At 42.5% G+C, this 20,259-nt stretch overlaps 1 long non-coding RNA gene across 2 annotated transcripts; it reads right to left on the bottom strand.

Moving 5' to 3' along the window:
- Positions 1 to 7,109: 7,109 nt before the first annotated feature.
- Positions 7,110 to 20,178, bottom strand: LOC148474399 (uncharacterized). 2 transcript variants are annotated; one of them, XR_015872884.1, is made up of 3 exons: positions 20,103 to 20,178; positions 18,867 to 18,980; positions 7,110 to 9,472 (listed from the first exon to the last, which is right to left on the bottom strand). It is a non-coding gene; the product is annotated as an uncharacterized LOC148474399 (long non-coding RNA). The 2 variants fall into 2 exon arrangements; XR_015872885.1 differs by having other exon boundaries at positions 7,110 to 8,587.
- Positions 20,179 to 20,259: the final 81 nt, after the last annotated feature.

Below are 20,259 nucleotides of genomic sequence, written 5' to 3'. Positions count from 1 at the left end.
TTGCATCCTCCGACCGCCTCTGAATGAGGCCCAATGTGTGTTTTTTTCCTGTGATGGCCAATGTTTTTTTTCTGTGCAAGTCTTTTGTCTGCGCATGCGTTTGAGTTACACCGCTTCTGCTTCCCAATGGTGTTCATACAGAGTTTCAGAAAAGATTCAGGCGTACAGTACGCACAAGTGTATTAGAAATGTTCTGGGCATTGCTGGGTGGTTACAGGGGGTTGGCTAATCAGATGCAGAAGTAATGTAGTATGGGCGAGTTATTGGAGTGACATGGGTGTGTTGCTGTAAGTGATTGCGTAGAAAGACACTGACTTGGTCACATTGGACTGATGGTCTGCACCTAGCATAGGGCTGGTGCAAGTTTCAATGATGCAGCCAATGGTGGCATCTTAAGACGCACAAAGCATGGTTGCAGCACCTGTAGACACTGAAAGTCGGCATCTCAGTCCTTGCATATTCTGATGCATGGATGTACACCAATGAAGGGCTTGTAGCGGCATTAGCATAAAGTTGCAGACGCAACTGCAGCTAATGAAGGTCATGACTGCATCCAACTCAGAATCAGGCTCTTTGAGGAAGGAGTATCCCGCACCCATCAACAGACCCCGCCTCCTTTAGGGCTGCTTCCAGAAATTTCCCAGGCTGGTTTTCTATCCCAATCCGCCCCTGCTCCAGGGTTCCACTTGATCCAGTTCTCATCTGGTTCTAGCCAGGGTAAAGTTACCGAAGCTCTCCTTCATTTAGTGTACCTGCACCTGAGTGCATCAAGTATCTCCATTCTAGTTCCAACCAAGACTCCGGCTGTTCCACCACTGCCTCCAGATCTTTGCTACCAGTAACGCACAGTGCGCTCTCAATACATTCCACCATTCCTTACCCCAATCCATAAGCAGAAACTACTTAAGACCATCTAGCTTAAGTCTAAACCTCAGACTCCATTCCAGTCCAAGACTCAAATCCGGTTCCATAAACAACATTACGTAATGCGTAAGACGCGATTAGTCACCGCCACCCACCACAAGGTATAACAGCCAGTCCAGGCTTTCCCACTGTTCTTCCCCCTCTCTGCATTCCTTGTACATTATGGGCCTAATTCTGAGTCGCATGCAAAAGAGCACACATCAGCGCCTATTGGCTGTTGCCCATCTGAGTTTATGCAAATGGCCTACATACTCCTTCCTCTGTGTAAACCCATGCGTAGGTGCAAGGACTGAGATCCACATTTTGTGCCCGTGCACGCTGTAATACCAAATGTACGCCACCATCGTTCGCACCATCTAAAATTACACCAGCCATATGGCTGATGTAGTGTCTCTGTCTGAGCACGGCTACCTATGCTTATCTGATAAGGGGTTCCTGGGCAGTGAAAAATGGACCATTCAGTGGGCGTATTATGGGACATGCTTGCCGACTTCTAAATTCTCCTCCCCAGGAGAAGCCTGGGGAGGAGAAGCAGGTGGGCGGTGCCAGAGGGGTCACGTTTTTAAGCCCCGTCTGCTAACGGAATAGTCCCAAATGCCGGATATTTAAAATAGGGGGTGGGGCTAAATGGCATAATTCTCATAGAGTTGCGTCATTAGGCCCCGTCCTCAATGCACGGACTCACCGATCCCCGGTAATATTCTCCCCATTCTGCACATTTCACTAGGAAGTGGGCAGAATGTGGGAAAACTGCCTACACTTCCGGGGATGTGGGGGTTTACCCGAAAAATCAGGAGCCTCCAGCAACTTCCAGGAGGGTAGGCAAGTATGATTATGGGAGTGTCTCAGGCATATCAATGCAAGCTTATACGTTCACAGACACACACCCACAAGCATAGGTGGTTCCTGAGCAGTAAAAAACGGACCATTCAGTGAGCGTATTATGAGAGTGTCGCGGGTGTGTCAATGCAAGCTTATACGTTCACAGACACAAAGCCGCAAGCATAGGTAGCTGGTGATAAGGCTTATCACATTTCTGATACCGTCTGAATTGATCACAAAGCATGAACACCAGTGTTTCCCAACCTCGGTCCTCAAGGCAGTCTAACAGTCCAGGTTTTAGTGATATCTATGCGTGAGCACAGATGGTTAAAGCAAAATAACTGAGATACTAATTAAGACACCTGTGCTCAAGTATGGCTATCCTTAAAACCTGGACTGTTAGTGGGCCTTGAGGACCGTGGTTGGGAACCCTTGGTGCACACTCTAACCAGGGCCGAATTGGCCATCTGGCTCTTCTGGCATATGCCAGAAAGGCTGATGGACTCAGGGCCGTCTCGAGGAGGGCGGAAGTGTCCCTGAACTCCATCCCCCACCGCTGGATTCATGATATGAGCTCTGGGAGATGGAAGGGGTGGCGACAGTGATGGGTCGGTGCACTCTGCTCAGCCAGGAAAGATTGGGGTGGGCCGCGAGGCCAGACCCCCGTGACTCACAGCATGCCCCCTTGAAACTTAACCAGGCCCGTCACAAACCGTGTTAGAGACCTCCACCTCAGACCCCTTCATCTTCCTATGTGTCTGTGCCATCGCAGTCCGCGGTGCCGCCGACTTACTGCCCGCGTGATTTCCGATGCTGGGCCTCCACTTGAGAATCGTCTGCAGCATCCCCACTGCTGCCTGTGTCCCTTTGCCGAAGATCCATGCGCGCACAGCGTGCCAGCATACAAGATTTCTGGAACATGGGCACAGCCATCTTGGGCCAGGTCAGGTGATACTCGCGCATCCAGTCTGCAGCAGTCTCCACTTGCTTAAGCCAATCCGCTTCAGCCTGATGGTATAAAAGACCTTCCTGTAACACATGCTGGTTGCCAGTGTAACAATGTCCACTGCTGCAGCGTGACCCATGTTCCTGAACTCCCTGTGTGAAACCTATGCTTCCCAGCATTAACAAGCTAATCCAAGTTCTCCAGTTCAGTCCACAGTACTCCAGTCCGGAGTCAAATCCAAGTTCTCCAGTTCAGTCCACAGTACTCCAGTCCGGAGTCAAATCCAAGTTCTCCAGTTCAGTCCACAGTACTCCAGTCCGGAGTCAAATACAAGTTCTCCAGTTCAGTCCACAATACTCCAGTCCAGAGATCAAGTTCAAGTTTATGTCAAGTTCCAAGTCCACAGTTCCTTTTCCAGATTCAACGATTATCAGAGACTTTTCCCTACAGCCTTATTCAGCATCTTCTAGTTGCATTATCTTTGCCCAGAGGACTCTAGTATTTCACCTTATATTACAATCTTCTTTTACTTCAACTATATGAGCAGAAATTATATTAAACCGTCCAGTTTCAAACCATCTACTGATGCAGGTGTCTCTGTCCAACACCCCAGTTCGGGTACACAACTCCAAGTTCCTCAGTCCATGACAGCCCCATTCATGAGGGCACGCTTAAGGCGGGTGGACTGCCAAAGCTGATCTACAGCCCCAGGGCTTGATTCAGCTTTGGGAATAGAGTAAGATATAGCAAGTAACTGTGAACCTGGACAAACCTTGTTGCAATGCCATGTGGGGAAAATACTGGCTGCTTTGCATGTAGGCCACAAATAATGCAGTTTTATTTTTACACTGCAATTTAGATATCAGATTAGACTCACCCCATCCAAATATAAATCTCTCTGCACATTTTACATCTGCCCCACCTGCAGTGCAACATGGTTTTACCAAGATGCACAGTTACTTGCTATATCTTACTCTATTCCCAAAGCTGAATCAGGCCCCCAGTCCTTTCCTGACTCTAACACATATGTTGTAGGAATTTTCAAAACTGTTTACACATGTGCAGTTGCAAAGAATCTCTCAAGTACAATAACATTGGCATTGCATGCGGATTTTGTGCTGCTTTGAATCTGTCCTTAAGTAACACGAGATGGAATTTTTTAGAATGTAAGCTCTTACGAGCAGGGCTCTCTAACCTCTTGTGCTTCTCCCTACTTTACTTTCATCTACTTTTTACTCACCACTAGGGCACCTAACACTTGGTTGCTTATGCTCGGCTGCTTATGTGGGTATTATGGTTGCTAATGTAGCGATGTATATTATCCATGTCCTTTTCCTGTATTTTATTGTATTGTATTGTTCTATAAGTCACTGGTCACCTATTTGTTCAAGTACTTTGTAAGGCGCTGCAGAACACTTGTGATGCCATATAAATACATGATAATAATAATAACAATATTCTCTCTAACTACCGACCCATCTCTCTCCTCCCTTTTGCCTCCAAACTCCTTGAGCGTATTGTTTACAACCACCTCACCACATTTCTTTCCTCGCACTCCCTCCTTGACCCTTTTCAGTCTGGCTTCCATTCTTTCCACTTCACTGAAACTGCCCTCACAAAAGTCAGCAACGACCTCCTTGCTGCCAAATCCCAGGGCCGTTACTCTCTGCTCATTCTCCTTGACCTCTCTGCTGCTTTCGACACTGTGGACCACCCTCTCCTGCTGCAAATCCTTCACTCCCTTCGTCTATGTGACACTACCCTCTCCTGGCTGTCCTCCTATCTCTCTGACCAAACCTTCTCTGTTTCCTCTCAACTCCTCTCCCCCCCCCACAGCTTTTTCAGTAGGTGTTTCCCAAGGTTCTGTTCTTGGACCTCTCCTATTCTCCCTCTATACGTCCTCTTTAGGTGAACTCATCAGCTCTTTCGACTTCCATTATCATCTCTATGCTGATGGTACTCAGATCAACCTTTGCTCCCCTTATCTCTCCCCTTCGCTACTGACTCATATGTCCAACTGTCTCTCTGCTATCTGTTCCTGAATGTCCCAGCGATCTCTTAAACTTAACATGTCTAAGATAGAGCTGATCATCTTCCCACCCTCCACCATAATCTCACTTCCCACTATTTCTTTATCAATTGATGGCACAACTATCTCATCTAGCCCCAAAGTGCCCTGTCTTGGAGTTATCCTGGACTCATCCCTCTCCTTCAAACAACATTTTCAGAACCTCTCACAGTCCTGTTGCTTTCATCTCAAAAATATTCCAAGATCAGACCCTATCTTACCCAGGATGCTATTAAAACCCTCATACACTCACTGGTCATCTCAAGATTGGACTACTGTAACCTCCTCCTATCTGACCTCCCCAAATCCCATCTCTCTCCTCTCCAGTCTGTCCTCAATACTGCTGCTTGGCTCATCTTCCTCTCCAAACGCTCTACATCTGCCTCCCCTCTCCTACAAGCCCTCCACTGGCTCCCCTTCCCTTGCAGAACCCAAATCAAGGCTCTCACCCTCGCTTACAAAGCCCTCTCCCAATCTCTTCCATTTATATCTCTGATCTAATCTCCCTTCACTCTCCTGTCTGCCCTCTTCGTTCAACTAATGCATGCCACCTTTCATGCCAACTGATTACTTCCTCTCACTCTCGCCTACAAGATTTTGCCCGTGCTGCTCCGCACTTTTGGAACAATCTCCCTCTCCCCATCAGACTCTCCACCTCTCTACAATCATTCAAATGGGCTCTCAAGACCCACTACTTCATTAAAGCCCTCCAGCTCTCATCCTAGCTTGCTGCTATATGCTCCTTCTACCCCGTCTACTGCCTTCTGTGTCACACCTGTTTGTCTGCCCTTCCCTTTTAGAATTAAAGGTAAAAGGTTTGTTTAGCAAATCCAAAAATACAGGGGATTTGTATACAAGGATATATTTAAGTCAACATCCTCTAAAACTGACTTGTTAACAAATCAAAATATTAAACAATATTCCCATTCTGAAAATTATATATAACACCAGCGCTCCAATGAATCAGGAGTGCAGCTCAAGAATTTGTATCCTACACACATCACCAAATTAGCATGAAAAGAAGAATATACACACCTGAGTGCTCCTCCTCTGAAGTAAATTAACTCAATTAGTTAAAAAGCAGTCCAAAAAAAATAGTCCAACTGATCTTTTAAATAACGTTTGTAGATTCTTTTATGGTGTATTCTTGTTTGTACACTTTCCTCCAAAAGAAAAAATAAAAAAGGCCTTTTTCAACACACTAGTATACAACCCCTTCAGTGTCAAACAGCACCTTCAAACAAATCAAAACAAGGGATCTCCCATAGTGAAGTATTGTAAAATGTATTTCACGTTAAAAATAGATGCATATAATCAAGGCTGTGGGAGCCTGCCACTACTTGGAAACTTTGAAGGGACCTGTCACCAAACAGGGAAAGGTGAACTGCTTTTAGGGTAGCATATAACCCCTATTGCTTTTACACTGTGCCTTTCTGAAAAGGTTTATTGTGGTATGCTACCCTAAAAGCAGTTCACCTTTCCCTGTTTGGTGACAGGTCCCTTCAAAGGTTCCAGGTAGTGGCAGACTCCCACAGCCTTGATTATATGCATCTATTTTTAACGTGAAATACATTTTACAATACTTAACTATGAGAGATCCCTTGTTTTGATTTGTTTGAAGGTGCTGTTTGACACTGAAGGGGTTGTATACTAGTGTGTTGAAAAATGACTTTTTCGTGTTTTCTTTTGGAGGAAAGTGTACAAACAAGAATACTCCATCAAAAGAATCTACAAACGTTATTTAAGAGATCAGTTGGACTATTTTTTTTTTGGACTGCTTTTTAGGTAATTGAGTTCATTTACTTCAGAGGAGGAGCGCTCAAGTGTGTATATTCTTCTTTTCAGTATTCCCATTCTACTTTCATACAAAGAGTGCTCCGCACCTTTGGAACAATCTCCCTCTCCCCTTCAGACTCTCCACCTCTCTACAATCATTCAAATGGGCTCTCAAGACCCACTCTAGAGTCATCTGGTCGGTCAGTGGTGCTCCCCAGAGTCGTATATTATCAATCATATACAAAACAGAAAGAAAAAAAGACTCTGTATGGGGGCATACTTGAAAGGGGATTGACTATCTATCCTTGTGTATCAATGCCTATTTCTCTATATATTGTAAGTTTGCGAGCAGGGCCTTCCTTCTTATATATCTGTCTGTTATTACCCAGTTTTGTTCTATTAATGTTCTGATTGTAAAGCGCAAAGAAATATGCTGTGCTGTATAAGAAACTGTTAATAAATATTTAACACTTAACTTTTTATTATAAATACAATTATATACACACTATATTTTACATGTATATATAATATATAATAGAAGTTAACTATAATATAATAGTAAATCCCCTTTCAAGTGTGCCCCCATTCAGTCTTTTTTTCTTTTCTTTCTGTTTTGTATATGATCTTCCCTTTTAGAATGTAAGTTCTTACAAGCAGGGCCCTCTACCCTCTTGTGCTTCTCCCTACTTTACTTTCATCTACTTCTTACTCCCCTCTAGGTTGCATACCTCCCAACTGTCCTGCATTCAGCGGGACAGTCCCGTTTTTCTGGGACTGTACTGCTGTCCCACCCACGGTCAGCAGTGTCCTGCAGTGGGGGGGAAGTTGGGGGAAGCATACACCGCTGCAGCAGAGCAGCGGGTATGCAAAGCGAGAATAGATGCTGTGCGCTTGCGTACAGCATCTATTCACAGTACGGTGAGAAGCCTGGGTGCAGCCCACCATCTCAGAGATGCTGGACATGCCCCTTAGTGATGTAAACGGGGGCGAGCCATCAGGCCACGCCCCTTTTTGGGCACGCATCTCCGGCACACGGAAGTCCCGAATCCTCGACAAATGTTGGGAGGTATGTGGTTGTTTAAGCTCTGCTACTTATGTGGGTGTTATGGTCGCTAATGTAGCAATGTATATTATCCATGTCCTTGTCATGCAGCGTATTATATTGTACTTTTGTAAGTCTTTGGTCACCTATTTGTTTATATACTTTGTAAGGCGCTGCAAAACACTTGTGGTGCCATATAAATAAATGATGATTGATAGATTGGAACCAATCTATTGTAATTAATCACCAGCCCAAGATCATTAGTGTATGTCAGACCCTTGCATTACTGAGATCTCAGGAGACAGAATCATCACCACCAGACTTGGCTTCAAGATTCTCTCAGGCTATATTTGCGTGATGTACATTAATATAAAGCAGTGTTCTCACATTAGCAACATATCAGAATTTTCACACATTATATCTCACTATAGCAGTCATTGTTATTTGTACATGTGGGAGTGTTAGGGGGGTAAGGATACACAGTCTTATTCATAACACCATCTGCATGTTTATACATTCAAAGTTCTTCAGCTCATAGCTCGGCAGAAATCAGTCTCTGTGCAATATTACATTTAAAGCTATGAATATTTAAAGGCACACACCATTTTGTGACAAGATAGAGTCTTATGTGGATAGCTTAATAACAGATTTATAATTTTCCCATCTTTTATTCATAACTTTATACTATCTACCTAAGAGGAACACAATCTTGCTATACTAAGTATAGGTACATTTATATATATGTTCCATCTACAGGAACCCATACATAGGATTATGCATTGATCCATTCCCTATAAAGCAAGTCCACGGTCCTCATTCTCTAATTGTCTTTTATCTTGTCCATCTTGTCATGAATATTCAGGGAAATGATGATAGTCTTGCATTGTACACATGTTTGCTTGTCTTCCTCAATGAGGCTGGTTCCACAAATGGTACAACTTGGAATGTTGCCTTAGGCATAGATGTTATCATAGACTTGAGTTATCATCAAGGCCTTTAGTGTATTTTCCTTGGAGAAACAACAGTCAAGTGTAAGTAACTACTTAATCATAAAAATAGCAAGTTTTATAGCAATCTAAATGATTACAAACAAAGCTAAACCTTTATCATAATTGAAAGAATTCCCGATATCCATCTGCTAAGTTCATTAGACCATTTAGCTGGGTTTAATTAGGAAAACCATTCATTATCATCAAGATCATACTCTGGATTACTATGTTTTCCTAAACTGGTCTTTCAGTTCATTGATTTTCTTCACGTGTCCATGTATCAGGTCAGAAAAGTTATCAGCTATATACATTACAGCAGGCTAGTCTCACTGTAGGACACATACCTTATCAAGCAGCTTTAAGGCACTCAAGGATCAGTCTAAACTGTCCTATAACCTTTACTTTAAATTGCAGTTCATTAGAGATCATTTTAAGCACATCAAATATTTCATTTGTAACATTATCAAACAATTTGGCTAAAGCTTCTATATGGTGAACATACTATATACTGAGTCTAGATATTGTTACTGCTTCATCTCTTCATATAAAACTATATATGCAGTTACTCAGCTTAATACTTGTGATAACAACTCAAAGTTTTAAAGCTAAAATTAAACTTATAGCAAAGCAAAATATACATTTCCACAAGCCTTTGTCAGGCTTGGGGCCTAGGAACATGTATCTATTCACAATATTAAATTACTCCAACTCCCCATGGAAGAAGACTTTGCAATAGAAGGCATATATTCATGTGTCCTTCCCATGAAGTTTCATTGAAATAAGTGTACTCATCAGGATTTGGAATAAATTTTAAAATCTGGGCTCAATAGCCTTCCTGGTATATTTCCAAATTATCATCCAATCTCCTGGTTGTAAACAGTGGATACCTGTATCAAGATAAAGGACTGGAATAGAAGAAAGCACCCATGTATTTTAGTTAATTGTTTCTGTAAGATTGATACATAGTACACCATATCTGCAGTTGACCTTCATCATGATTTTCTTAACACACTGAAGAAAATTATTTTCTTAATTACTTTAATTACCTTGGCCATTGTCTTTGCATTTGCCCTCCAACACAGCTACCTTCCGGGTTAGTGACTGATGAGGCTCATATAAGAGGATATCACATTCAAAACATTTGGGCAGTGGTATAAAATCAATTTGTATCCTTTATAAGGAACAGAGTCTGGGGAGTACTTTTTCAAAGGAGTTGGGACAGTCTTACCTGGATTGTCCAATGCACTTATTAGGCATCCTGTTATAAAGGTCTGTACTGTCTGTGCAAAACCCGGAGCTATCCAATTACGGTTGGTGATTGCCACCATTGTATCCTTCCCCAAGTGCACTTCATCATGTGTTATCTGGGCCACAACTGGGTAAAGTGTTTTTGGTAGACCTAAACATTGACCTTTCCCCCACTCACCATTTATCTTTAGCTCCTAGCATTGCTTTTCTCAGCCTCTGGAGCTTGTACCTGGAACTGTGTGAGGGTACTTAAGTCAATCCTGGGGGCGGGATCTACCACATAAGAGGGTTGCCCTTGGGAACAGTGACTTATGACAGCAGCACGTACGGCCTGGTCTACCAGTCTATTGTCTTCAGCTTCAAGTATAGTCTCTCAAGTGTACTCTCATTTTAATAACTACAAGCCTTTGGGATAACTGGAATGCAGTAGACAGTGCTCTGATGTAGCCAACATTAAATAAGGACAATGATTCCTGCTTTATTAGTTCAATACAATTATGATCAGGAAAATTAAAAGTTTGTATATTTTCAGTGTCCTCCTTGGCACTGTCACTATTGTATATTATCACTATACTCTTCCATCTTTTGAAACCTGCAAATGCAGGAGTCAACCATTATTATAAGGTTTAAGGGGTATTCCAATATTATGTCAGCACTTTACAGGGTCTAGGTGACAAGAGTTTCCATGTGACCAAGTGATTGTTCAAGGACTCCCTGAACATGTGAGTTAGACTCATCACCAAACAGTATAAATGGCATACTATAATCAGGTAATACCAATGCTGATGCACCAACAATATCTTGTTTTATAACATGATAAACTTCAATTTATTCATATGTTAATGTAAGGGGATTCTTTTGTATCAATCCCTTATTTGCATTATACAAAAGTTACAATTCATTTACATAAAGTATTCATTCCCTACAACATGTAAATAAGCTCAAAATGGCTTTAGGCTGTTTGGACATCTACTTTCTGAATTATCATACTAAGCTAAAACTTACAAAGAAAGACAGTGTGATTGATGATGACCTAAAAAATATTTTTTTTCTGTATGGATTGCAATTTATTTTTAAATACTTTATAATTCTGTTTTACTTGTGCAGAATATTTGATACTATTGTTTCATGCAAATAATTTTGCTCTGAATCAACACTAAATCATCCGCATATCGTATAACGATTATGATTGCACTGGCAAACAGCCAATCTTAACATTAGAACTTGCAGAACACCCTTGTGGCAGTTTAGACTAAACATACTGCTTCTTTTGTTAGGGACTAGAAGGCAGTAAAACACTATGAGGTGGGTGGTATGCCGTTCAACAAGGTGTCCAGATTAGGTACCGTTAGTGTATTAAACCTGTAACCTTCTACCTATTTGGTTACTTGATCTGATCTGAAAGGGTATTGTTTAACTGGCCACACATGATAGCTTTAAATTTAATTTAAATGGGCAGTAGCCTCAGTGTTCTCCCCAGAAATTTTTTCCAGCCGGGTGGCATCCAAAAGTTGCCAGTTGGGGGCCTTCGCAATTATGCACGCACCGGGAAAAGGGGTATCTCCCTTACCAATCCAGCCCGACAGGTCTCAGGCTGCTTCCCCACTGGCTCTCAGTCAAAAGTGCCAATTATACAGTGCCCCCTATAGTTTTCCCCTTTATGCATTGCCCCCTGTAGTTTAACTTTGCCCTTATGCATTGCCCCCTGGCTGAAGTAGTGCCCCCAGACTGGTCCCTTATGTAGTGCCCCAGGCTTAAATAGTGCCCCCAGATTGGCCCCTTATGCAGTGCCCCCAGGCTGGTCCCTTATGCAGTACCCCCAGGTTTAATGGTGTCCCTTATGCAGTGCCCCCAGGATGGCACCTTATGCCGTGCCCCCAGGCTGGCCCCTTTTGCAGTGCTCCCAGGTTTAATAGTGTCCCTTATGCAGTGCCCCCAGACTTAAATAGTGCCCCCAGACTGGTCCTGGCCCCAGTCCAGCTCTTACCTTTACTTGCTGGCCGCCCGATTGCTTTCTTGTCAGGACTGCGACTGTAAGTTCCTTTGTGGTCATTGGAGGAGCTATCGTTGGCGTTCTTCACATACAGGGGATAGAGAGTTAAAGTGATCATCTGTTTCCAAGGTGTTGTCAGGTTGTGGGATTCCTAGATTGCTCATTATTTCAAACCTGATTCCATTTGGGTCACATATTCTGAACTTCCTATGGATCACAGACCTCTAGTATAAAGCCTGTTACTAACTGTGTCTCAGTGTCTGTGCAACGTTACTTTCAGGTCTTTCTTGGACTCCTGCCAGATCCCTGCTGTGCCTGTGGGTTGCTGTGGACTTTGCTATATCTCCACTCATGTTCCAGCTAAACTTCTGATGCCAGTTACCAGCCGCACTAAAGAGCTCAACATAGCCATTGTCTAAGTATTGCTTTCTGCTCCACTGCTGTGGTTTCACCTTTTGCTGCACTATTTACTTTGCCTGTTGTCTCTTACTCCTGGTGACATCGAACCCATCTTCGTTACAGTTGTCAACTGCACCATTACAGTTATCATCACCGCATCGCGGGGCTCAACCCCGTTCCAGATTTTAGTCACACCGCAGGGCTCAACCCTGTCCCGGAACCACACTGCTTCACAGGGCTCAACCCTGCTTCAACCTTCATTGTATCGCGGGGCTCAACCCCGCTCCAGATTCTAGTTACACCACAGGGCTCAACCCTGTTCCATAATCTCACCGCATCACAGGGCTCAACCCTGCTTCAACCTCATCGCATTACAGGGCTCAACCCTGCTCAGACATCACCACATCACAGGGCTCAACCCTGCTCTGACCTCACCGCATCACAGGGCTCAACCCTGCTCCGACCTCACCGCATCACAGGGCTCAACCCTGCTCCGACCTCACAGCATCACAGGGCTCAACCCTGCTCCGACCTCACAGCATCACAGGACTCAACCCTGCTCCAATCTCACCGCATCACAGGGCTCAACCCTGCTTCAACCTCACAGCATCTCAGGGTTCAATTCTGCTCCGTCTTTCACCGCATCACAGGGTTCACTCTGCTCCGGATCTCCATCACTACAGGGTTCCACCCTGGTGAAGCTCCTCTATACCATCCTGAGGTGTTAGCCTCATACTGGACTCGGGGTTCCCTACCATATTAGCTCTTCTGTGTTAAAGACTATATATGGGTGTTTTTCTCCTATACTCATTATTGCTTATGTAAACCTCTGTGTTGTTGAGACTTTATGTGAGACGTTGCTATTATATTTCTCCTGTGAATAAATTCTATTTACTTTTATTCCGTGCTACCGAGATTGCATGAAAAGTAATTCCTAAAGCCACCCCAGTTTATTGTGCCTAGTAGCCCTGTCTCCTCCCAGGAGTCTCAAGTGTCGGCAGCCATGACAGTTTGCACAGAACTAAAAATTAATCTGGATCTGGAACAGGCTACTGGGGTACAGGTGCTTCAGGGTTTGACCGCTCGTTTGGAAGTACAGGAAAACACTCAAGTTCAAGTTTTGCAATGTCTACGGGATCTTTCCACACGTCTTGGTAAACTTAAGATTCCTGTTGCAAGTACATCAGGGGTTTCTGCTTCTCATTTATGTTTACCGACTCCTACCTCTTATGATGATAATCCAAAAACATGTAGAGGATTTCTCAACCAATGTGAGATTCATTTTGAGTTATTACCTCAAAGGTTTACCACCTCTTGTGTTAAAGTGGCTTATATTATGTCATTATTGTCTTGTGCTGCTCTTGAGTAGGCCTCTCTTTTATGGGAGAGAAATGATGCCTTAATGTCTAATTACCAAGCTTTTGTTTCAACTTTCAAAAGGATATTTGACGAACCTGGAAGATGAGTGTCTGTGGATATTTTGCGAGTAAAGCAAGGAACAGCTCCAGTTGGTCAGTATGTGGTTCGTTTTCAAACTATAGCCGCAGAACTTAAATGGAATAATGAGGCATTAAGAGCAGCATATTGGAATGGTCTCTCTGAGAGACTTAAAGATGAGTTGGTGACTAGGGATCTTCCTGAGAATTTGGATGAGTTAATTTCATTGACTATTATGCGTATGCGAGAACGAGGGGTTCAGAGGAGTCGCTCTGAGTGTTCTAAAAGTTCTCTTCCCCAGTCTTGCTCTTTTCATAGTACATCTGATGAGCCTATGCAAATTAATAAAGCTAAATTGTCTGCAGTTGAAAAGCAATGTAGGAGGCGTTCTAATTTGTGTTTGTATTGTGCATCCTCAGAACATTTCTTGGCTAAATGTCCAATAAGGCCGAGAAACGATCGTCCCTAGTTGATGGAGGGGAAGTCAAACTAGGGGTACTTTCTAAAGTTTCCTCCAAAAACGATTTAATTTCTGTGAGCATTCCTGATTTTGGTTCTTCGTGTCAAGAGTTTTCTGCATTGCTAGATTCTGGAGCAGCTGGCAATTTTATTTCATTGTCTTTGGTTCAGAAATTAAAAATTCCTGTTGTCAAATTAACCTGTTCTTTTTCCCTTTCTGCAGTTAATGGGACTAGAATTTCTAATGGATATGTTACGCATCAAAGTCTATGAAGTTGAGGGTAGGAGCTTTGCATGAAGAAAGTTTAGAGTTTTTGTTATTACCCATTTCTATGTATGATATAGTTCTTGGTTTACCATGGTTAACTCTTCATAACCCTCATATTGATTGGACTTGTTATCAAATTCTTTCTTGGAGTCCTAAATGCAAATTAAATTGCTTGATTCCTGTTGTACGATTGGCTGAAGTGAAAGTAGATGTTGCACCTTCTCTCCCACAGCATTATCATGAATTTGCTGATGTCTTTTCTGAGCAGGCGGCAGACGAACTTCCACCGCATCATCCCTGGGATTGTCCTATTGAACTTATTTCTGGTAAAATGCCATCCAAAGGTCGAGTATACCCTCTCTCTGTTCCTGAGACTCAAGCCATGTCGGAATATGTGCAAGATAACCTACGAAAGGGGTTTATCAGGCCTTCTTCACCTGCCACTGGAGCGGGCTTCTTTTTTGTAAAGAAAAAAGATAGTGGTCTTCGTCCATGTATTGACTTTAGAGGTCTAAATGAGATCACAGTAAAAAATAAATATCCTTTGCCTCTCATTACAGAATTGTTTGACAGAGTTAAGGGTTCTCGACTGTTTACCAAACTTGATCTAAAGGGAGCTTACAACTTGATCAGAGTTAAAGAGGGTGATGAGTGGAAAACTGCGTTTAACAAGCGAGATGGCCATTATGAGAACCTCGTCATGCCTTTTGGTTTATGTAATGCTCCTGCGGTGTTCCAGGAGTTTGTGAATGAAATTTTCCGAGATATACTTTATCAGTTTGTTATTGTTTACCTTGATGATATTTTGAGTTTTCCAGGAATCTTTCTGATCATCGTACCCATGTTAAAGAGGTATTAAGTCGTCTTCAAGCTAATAAGTTTTATGGTAAGATCTCCAAGTGTGTTTTTGAAGTCCCAGTGATACCCTTTTTGGGGTATATCATTTCTGGTTCCAAACTTCAGATGGACCCTGAGAAGTTAAAGGCTATTCAAGATTGGGTTTTGCCCACTTCATTAAGGTGTATTCAGAGATTTTTAGGCTTTGCCATTTATTACAGAAAGTTTATCAAAGCGTTTTCATCGATTGTAGCTCCAATTACTGCTATGATAAAAAAGGGGCTAATCCCAATGTGTGGTCCCCAGAGGCATTGGATGCCTTTCAGACTCTTAAAGATGCAATTTCCGTGGCCCCCATTCTAGTTCAACCTGATGTTGAGAAGCCATTTATGCTAGAAGTTGATGCCTCCACTTATAGAGTTGGGGTTATTTTGACTCAAGTGACGGCAGATGGGAGAACAGTGTCTTGTGGATTCTTTTCACGAAAGTTTTCTAGTGCTGAGAGTAATTACTCCATCGAGGACCAAGAGTTGTTCGATATTAAGTTAGCTTTGGAGGAATGGAGATATTTATTAAAAGGTGCAAAGCATCCTGTTACTATTTTTACAGACCATAAAAATTTGTTGTATTTGAAAACTATTCATTGTCTGAACCCACGACAAGCTCGTTGGGCACTCTTTTTCTCTCATTTTAATTTTGTCCTCAGGTACCGTCCAGGTTCATTGAATAAAAAGGCAGATGCACTTTCATGCTCAATGTTGGAAGAGAAAGAACAAAATGAGGATCAAAGGTACCCTATAATAAACCCTCTGGCTTTTTCTCCAATTTCCATCTCTCCTGATCCTCCTCCTGGGAAGATATTTGTGGCACCAGAGTTACGAGGTAAACTTCTTTCCTGGGCTCATAATTCTCGTTTCTCTGGACATCCAGGGGTTCGTTAAATGTACTCATTTTGCAACGTTCCTATTGGTGGTGTTCCATGAAAAAAGATGTCCAAGAGTTTATACGTTCTTGTTCTAAGTGTGTACAACATAAGTCCTCCTGGCAGTCTCCAGTTGGTCCTCTCCATCCACTGCCCATTCCCACCTAACCATGGACCCATTTTACCATGGATTTTATTACAGATCTTCCTGAGTCTAGGGGGTGTACAGTTATTTGGGTAGTGGTGGATCGTTTTACCAAGATGACTCATTTTTGTCCTTTGGCTCGAATTCCATCAGCCCCCAAATTAGCACAAATATTTATCAAAGAGATATTTCGTCTTCATGGACTTCCTTCTGAGATAGTGTCTGATCGGGGGGTGTCCAGTTTGTTGCTCGGTTTTGGAGGGCATTATGTTCATCATTGCAAATTAAATTACAGTTTTCTTCTGCATATCACCCTCAGTCAAATGGACAAACCGAAAGAGTGAACCAGGAGTTGGAGACCTTCTTGAGAATGTATATTTCTTCTCCTCAAGATGATTAGATGGATTTATTTCCTTGGGCTGAGTTTGCTCATAACTTTCATTATTCGTCTGCTACAGGTGCAAGTCCTTTTTTCGCCAATTCTGGTCGGCATCCTCGAGTTCCTCAGCTTCAATCAATTCCTACAGTGGACTTTCCAGCAGCCAAAGCTACCCTCCAACATTTTTCTGGAATTTGGAGACAGGTACATAAGTGTCTTAGGAAAGCCTCTCATAATTATAAGGTCTTTGCTGATAGAAAATGTTCGGCTGTTCCTAAATATTCTGTTGGGGATCGTGTCTGGTTGTCTACTAGAAATCTTTGACTTAAAGTACCTACTATGAAGTTTGCTCCCCGGTATATTGGTCCCTTCCGTACCTAACCATAAGTCCCCTCCCGGGAACCCTAAACCTAACCCTCCCCCCCGCAGCTATCCGCACTTGGCGTCTCTTTGATCTGGATGGTGGGCGTCGGGCTCCCGGCGTATGTCTAATGACAGGCGTCGGCATATCGACGCCTGTCTTTAGACCCTTGCCGGGATATGACAGTCGGGAACCCGGCTGTCGGGATTAGATCCGCCGGCTTCTCGACTGCATATCGTAATTTATGTATCTGTTGTAAATTTAATCGGATCAAGTGTGCCATTTCCATTCCTTCTGTCACCCCAGGACCTAACACTATACGTATAATATCCATGGGGGTTTGACAGCTGGACAGTAAACCTCTTACAGTCCGCATTACCCATATCTGTGGGTTTCCTAAACTCTAATCTGTGGGTTTCACCAAACCCTTATTTTGTGGGTTTCACCAAACCGTTTTGCGGGTTTCACCAAACTCCGCTCTGTATGGGTTTACTAAACCCTGCTCTGTGGGTTTTACAAAAATGCTGGTCGGTAGGTTTTTACAAAAACCCTGTCTGTGGGTTTTACAAAAAACCCTGTCTGTGGGTTTTACAAAAACCCTGGTCCTTCTGTTACTAAAGTGGGTCTCCTTAGTAGTTTCGGGCACACCATGACCTTACCTTTGGGAAATAGATTGATTGGCAAAGTTATTATAAACAAAGCCCAATACTATAGTCTGAAGATCTCCATCAATATGGCAACCTACCAACAAACAAAATGTACTTCTATGTCTATTCACTTTGAAAGTATAAAGATCACAAGATGTATCAAAGGACAATACTTATGCTAATCATGGAAACAAATTATCAGACTGTTAAGCACAATAACACATTTGTTCATATTCAAATTGTCAAAGTCAGATGATTGGATGGAATAATTTATACAATTATTATCTGTCGTCACTATCGTCCCTTGTCTGACAGCATGTGAACAGCACGCTACTGCATGCCGGTGCGAATTCAACACAATTACATGCGAACACACACACCCACACACACACCCACACCCACACTCACTTATAAATAGGTTCCCACACATTATATATAATAACCAGAGTTATTAGAGGTATTGTTAGCTAATAAATACGTTGTAAAATGTATTTATAAGAGATCTAAGGTTCAGAATACAGTGGACATGTCATGTTTGGTATCATACTAAATCTTTGTTTATTTGCAGACATCCGTTTCTATCGGCAAAGAGATCGCCGATAGAAACACTAGTTATGGGTAATAGGGACTGATTAGAATGCCATTTTCTGTATGTAGTGTTGTAGCCAGTTTAAACTCGTTCTTCGGCGGGAAAACGCACAATAGAGACTGTTGGAGAACTGACCCATACCCCTGTTGACACCGTATGAACTGACCAATGACCAGACTGGCTTGAAGCCGGGTCCTATGAAAACCTGCCAACTGTCTCCTTTGTTTCCAATATAAACTTAATTGTATATATATCTGTGTCCTGAGTCCAGCACTCAGTCATCTCCATTTTGTGACCGCAGGCTTCAGGACTGAATGACTGCATGCTGGATGTATGAGCTGTACTATGTATTTTTCTATGTTATTTTATCTGAATTGTTAATCTACTTTATTTGTTACCCCTTTTCATATAAAATAACTTTTTGTGCTTTGGAACTACAAATGCGATTGGAAAGCAATTTCTTTTATAGCGACTAGACGGCATTAATAAAATCTATAAGGATTATAATCTGTATACATTTTTAAAGATTCATTGGACATGTCATTTCATAAAATAAAACCCAAAGCAAAAACAAAAAAACAAAAACAAGAATCTGAGATACACAGATTTCTGTACCTGAATCTTTAAGCAGACATAGAAGGTCAAAAAACAGAGGAGTCCGGCGGAATACCACTCATCCCGGAATTAAACTCAGAATCCACTGTCCTGGTCACTCCCGACGTGTCCGCCCTAAGATCAGAGATAGGAATCTCGGTACGGTAAGCTCCAAGTGATAGAAAGGGCCTCTACCCTCTTGTGCTCCTCCTTACTTTACTTTCACCTACTTCTTACCCCCAACCAGGGCACCTAACACTTGGTTGCTTACGCTCTGTTGCATATCTAGGTGTTATGGTCACTAATGTAGCAATGTATATTATCCATGTCCTTGTCCTATTATGGACTGTAAAGGTGCCCACACATATAGCGACATTTTACACGATCTGGCCGATTTCGACGAATCGTGACGACGAATCGGGTAAAAAAGTACAAATCGTGAGTTTATACTCACGAGCACGATGCCAATGCGCGTCCCCGCTCGTCGTACATCGCATCTTCTGATCTGCCGTGCTGCAGGGCAGATTAGCCAATCTGGAATACAATGCATTGGCTGCAAGATAGATCTTTAGTCAGATTGGACATTTTTAACTCCAAATCGTGATCACGATGGCAAGGGAGCTCCCGTGAAAGTTCATGAGGAAATTGGCCATAAAATCGTATCGTGAGGACATCGTTATGTGTGTGGGCACCTTAAGTCTGTTGTCAAATTATTTGTTTATGCACTTTGTAAGGCGCTGCAGAACACTTGTGGATAAAGGATAATAATAATAATACAAGATCACAACCAATCTATTGTAATTAATCACCAGCCCAAGTTCATTAGTATGTCAGACCCTTGCATTACTGAGATCTCAGGAGACAGAATCACCACCACCAGACTTGGCTTCAAGATTCTCTCTGGCTATATTTGCATGATGTACAATAATATACAGCAGTATTCTCACATTAGCAACATCAGAATTTTCACACATTATATCTCACTATAGCAGTCATTGTTATTTGTACATGTGGGAGTGTTAGGGGGGGTAAAGATACACAGTCTTATTCATAACACCATCTGCATGATTATACATTCAAGGTTCTTCAGCTCATAGCTCGGCAGAAATCAGTCTCTGTGCAATATTACATTTAAAGATATGAATATTTAAAGACACACCATCTTGTGATAAGATGGAGTCTTCTGTGGATAGTTTAATAACAGATTTATCATAATAATAATAATAATAATAATAATAATAATAATAATAATGTCACCTCTGTCTATCCCTGTGTTTCATGACCATGCCAGTCCAGGTTTTCCTGCTGTCCTTCACCCAGACACCCACTCTGCAATCCCTGCACATTGCGTAACACGTAAAACGTGATGAGTCACCGCCGCCCATCTCTGAGGGTTACATGAAAGCCAGTCCTG

Source organism: Taudactylus pleione, unplaced genomic scaffold (genome assembly GCF_031769625.1).
Source record: "Taudactylus pleione unplaced genomic scaffold, aTauple2 ptg000845l, whole genome shotgun sequence".
NCBI classification, from domain to species: domain Eukaryota; kingdom Metazoa; phylum Chordata; class Amphibia; order Anura; family Myobatrachidae; genus Taudactylus; species Taudactylus pleione.
Note: the sequence above shows the minus strand (reverse complement) of the source record. Positions and strands in the feature narration are given on the sequence as shown.